This window comes from Lolium rigidum, chromosome 5, assembly GCF_022539505.1.
Source record: "Lolium rigidum isolate FL_2022 chromosome 5, APGP_CSIRO_Lrig_0.1, whole genome shotgun sequence".
Taxonomy (NCBI): domain Eukaryota; kingdom Viridiplantae; phylum Streptophyta; class Magnoliopsida; order Poales; family Poaceae; genus Lolium; species Lolium rigidum.
In genome coordinates this window covers 132,712,115-132,716,742 of record NC_061512.1, presented here as the reverse complement: position 1 = coordinate 132,716,742, position 4,628 = coordinate 132,712,115, and the positions used below count along the sequence as shown (strand labels likewise).

Sequence of the window (4,628 nt, the reverse complement as noted above, 5' to 3'; positions counted from 1 at the left end):
TATTGGTAATTATAATCCAATAATCTAAAACTTGGTACGGTTCAACAATTTTTTTTCCATTTTTCAAAACAACGAAAATAAATGATTTAGGTTAAACAATTGAAATTTTGACACACTGGTGCACAGTAGGAGGGTTTTGGGTTATGCATTGCATACGTGCTTTAATTACGTGTTAATTCTGGTTTTTCTTTGGATCTGGTGTGGTGCCGTGGGCAGGCCGTTGCCGTGGGAGGCTTGCAGTGCCTTGCTTCGGTACTTTCATTTGATTGTCCTTTCCATGTTAGTAGTTAGTGGTTGCATGAAGTTTTTTTCATGATGGTGAAGTCCGGAGAGGAGAAGTTTGGTTATTTACATAATCCCTTGAAGGTGTGTATATAGAGATGAAATGATACCACTTTTTTTGGATTTAGTTATTCGGATTGATTTTGGTAGTGAAGGTTGACACGCTAAATCCTATTGATTTGTTTGGGTTTACCCAGGCAGACTAAAGTTGAGTCTAATGGTGGTGCTTGAAGTTTCCATATTCTGGATATGAGTGAAACTATGATAAAGGAATTAAAGTGAGTATTTTCTAAGCTTGAAAAGGTCTGGCTAAATGGTTCTACTAGAATCTAGATGATGAAGCTTCTCTCTATCATTGTCCTAAAACAAGTTCCGCATGGTTTCTTCCTTCCCCCTTCACCGATTCTTTCTAATCTACCTCCTTTTTTCTCTTGCTCGACCAACATCATCTGTTTCTTTTTATTGTTTGATGTCGACTAGATGATCTGTTGCGCTATCGCGCAAATGGAAGAATTAGGACAGAATTTAAACTATAGTACTCTCTCCTGTCTCTTCTTTTAATTGACTCGGATTTAACACAACTTTGTACTAAATCTGAGTCAATTAAATATGATCGAAGGGAGTATTAAACACGTTGCCCTATCACGCTGTTACTTCATTCATCACTACTCAGCATATTCTGTATTATTTTGTCCACTGTACATAATACCCCGTACATGTGATAATTTTGCAAAGAACGGATTCATTGTGCATGTCCATAATGATTGCTGATGCAATTTTTAAATAAAACAGTCGTTTAACATCCTGTATGGACTAAGAGCGTAGATATTTAAATATAGATTTATGAAGCCCCGAGCCGAGCACTAACCTGAAATCCCCGAGCTGAGCACTATGGTATTTCGTGGCAGTTCTCTAGGACGGGAAAGTTTTAGTCCACCGTTACTTGCTGTTTTGGTAACCATGTGTGCATATGAGATTCAGCCTAAAGCTGGTGACGTGATTGGTAATACTGGAAGGATCTTTGTTAAGCGCCAAAAGTATGTGAAGCAGAAGCTACAGAGGCAGCCATATTTATTCTGGAGAGGTGATGTTGATTCATCTTATTGACATCAATTATAGTAGATTGACACACCAAATTGCACCTATCAGAGACAGAGTGTTTGCTGGAACTGCCCCTCAAATAAGCCGAGTGTCCTAAGTAACCGGGGTGCGCGAGCAACTGAAGCATTGATCATACTAACTATGGTTTTGTTTGAAGCAACCACACGCCCATGTCGGAAGAACGGAAGGTATCGGCCAGGGTATATTATTATTGTTCTCAGACCCATGATAGCTAATACATTGAATGAATGTTCCTTCAGGCTGTATATGAAATAATGGTCATTAAAAAACCAGCTATAGCATTGAAGCAAACATATGTAAAATACATCAGCAAAAACAAACAGTCGTGGGCAATAATCCGTGCCATTCATAGAAGTAGATAAAAGTTCAGGTCCAGGCAATAGTCTATACCATGCATACTCGGTACATAAAGTTTTAGCCCATAGCTTGGCCATAAGACCTTGCCAAGAGATGGTCATATTAATCTCCTCTACCGGCCAGAGGATTTACTTACAAAAGGATGTCTTTCGAAATGCCGCCTACACAAAATAGCCTCTACATAGGTATTTACTCAGCTAGCACATGAGGTTGATACTACAGCAGACAATATAGTTCAATATAGTTACGTGGCAATGTGGAGACAGATAGCAAAAGAATCACATCAGCTTGAGAACGTAGCACGGAACCCGCAGGTCCAGTGAAGAAGCTTACGTCAAGGCGATTAGCCTGGTTCATTAACTCGACGATGTACGAGATAAGGCACACTAACTATCAGCGACCCACATGTCCAAGTGAAGAAGCTTACGTCAAGGCGATTAGCCCGGTTGATTAACTCAACGATGTACTGATAAGGCACACCGACTATCGGCGTCAGTCGATACAAGGAGCAGCAGAAAAGGGTCTCGGTAATCATAGAAAAGGACAAAGAATAAGTATAGTGTACCAACACCGAAGATAAGAAATTGACCGCCATATCCGAAACTAATGAGATACGCGAAAGAAAAGAAAGGCACGAGAGAATGAAATACCGCAAATCAGCAGCAAATTGCATACACATTGGTAATTAGGAGAGGCTGAACCATTGCAACAGAGGCACTTAGAAAAGGAGGAGACCGTGTAGACATTACCTTATGTACAAACAGCGTACCGCAAACACATCGGACAAGTGACTACCTTGATTTCTTGAATGATAGAATCAATAATACCCAGCGAGAATCACCACATCGAAACATCACCATCAATCCTATAGAAGGATTCATGCAAGTCACTTTCCAGCCTATCATGGAAAAGTGAACGAAGGGCACAAAAAGAACACTATCCGAATAAATACCCAAATGGAAATCCAAGCATGAAAGTAGCTGAATGCAAGCAACATCTTAAATAAAAGTACATTTCTAGAGGATGTAAACCTGGTATTGAAATGTAAAAAAAAAACTGAAGCATAAGTACCACATCTGGTACTGCTACTTGCTCCAGTTCACCAAGACTGTCACATTCGCCAAAAAATCAGCCTTAAATGACAAAACACCTGACTTATCATGGTGGCAAATGTACAACTTGCCTGTCTGCAGCATTGCGACTACTATTCTCATAATGAAATGTATAGTCCAAAAATCATTTCAGCAGCCTCATCACATTCCTTAAAGACAATCCATTAAATCACAACCAAGTTAACATCAAACAAAAAGGAGACACGTACGACCCTAACCAAATCATAACGGCATAATGATGGCATGATGGCCGTTTTTTGGTACTAAATATGGCACTAAATTTTCCCAGAAGACTTGAATCAATACATAAATAGATAACTCAATCAAGAAAAATCACTCACTAAATAGAAGAAAGGCAAGTAAGAAAATACGATTCAGACAACATGCTTGATCAGCAACATTTCTGAAAAAATTCTACTTTTCCCTAAAGATCACAATACCGAGTCAAAAATGGCACCTGTGTAAGCTGTGAGCACAACTCAATGTAATTTGGCCCAACTAATTATCTGAGATCTTCTTAGATTGAAACTCATAGTTGCCATGATTTTGTATAGGTTCTGTTTCTGAGATCAATTCATAACTCATGTCTACCAAAATATATATAAAAAATAAACAGAATAATCACTTGAATACTTACAATAACAACTTAGAGCCTACAGAAAACACCTGAAACACACCTCACAAGGAGCAGCATAAAGTTGGATCAATTTAGCTTCTTATACACCGCCTATATTATATGCTCTGCATCGTGTACCATCGTCCAGATTCTTTCCTCCTCCTTTCCTCCAAGCAAAGGTGCCCTCTAGCTAGAATTTCGCTCTTGATTAATTTTCCCTTAGCACTATAACCCTTTCTTCCCTCAATTCTTGTATTCGGTTCGAGACTTCTTTTAATGTTGTTCGTGGCTCTTACATTTGTTTGCAGATATCTCCCAAGTGCTCTTTAATGGTTCTGGTGCCTTAAGTGCTTCATCACCCAGCTCGGTACCTATGAGCAGACGACTGTAAAAACTAAGCAAAAAATATGGTCCGATCCACAAAGACACGAATATACAGTATCAACCATGAACCATATCAAAAACAGGCACACATAACTTACTTTGGGAGTAAAAGCGCAACACCCCAACATGAAGCAAAGAGAATTAAGCACAGATATCCTGTGCAATTAGCTCCTGAGAAGGAGGCTTCTATGTGAAATCCTACAAACCACACAATACCACCTGTAATTAGCAACTACAAACCAAAAATCCATAGTGCAAAAGGAAAGGAATTATGAATCTCTATGCTGCCTTACCGGGTTCAGTGGCCGCAGCGTCATCTGCACGTACACTTTGTTGTCTCCGCATCAGCCTAATCCAAAATCCTCAACCCAAGTTACCACCTAAATATTGTTAAAAGGATTGCAATGCTACAACTGGTCTATGCTAAATAAATCCTAAATATTGCAGGTGGATGATTGTTTTTTTTAAATACTGATGTTGTATGCAGCAAAGGTGAGAAAAATTATCCTTCAATATACAGTAAGCCATTAACCAAAATTGGAACAATCAAATGAAACTTAATAAACATTAGATGACATATGAGCTGAGTGAGAAAAAATATATTGTCCGGTTGTCCCGTTATTTGGATTTCAGCGCCGATCTGCAGCAACCAACGGAATGGAAGAACAAATGATAAATCAGCAGAAATCATTTGAAGTGATATTGGTTTCAAAGTACTTCGAAGTTCAAACCCTGATGAGCAAACCACTCAAGAA

The 4,628-nt window shown here is 38.9% G+C and overlaps 1 long non-coding RNA gene across 2 annotated transcripts; it reads right to left on the bottom strand.

Moving 5' to 3' along the window:
* Positions 1 to 2,553: 2,553 nt before the first annotated feature.
* On the bottom strand, positions 2,554 to 4,226 carry LOC124657709. 2 transcript variants are annotated; one of them, XR_006988805.1, is made up of 4 exons: positions 4,167 to 4,226; positions 3,972 to 4,071; positions 3,786 to 3,860; positions 2,554 to 2,626 (listed from the first exon to the last, which is right to left on the bottom strand). It is a non-coding gene; the product is annotated as an uncharacterized LOC124657709 (long non-coding RNA). The 2 variants fall into 2 exon arrangements; XR_006988804.1 differs by lacking the exon at positions 2,554 to 2,626 and having other exon boundaries at positions 3,760 to 3,860.
* Between the last annotated feature and the right edge of the window lie 402 nt (positions 4,227 to 4,628).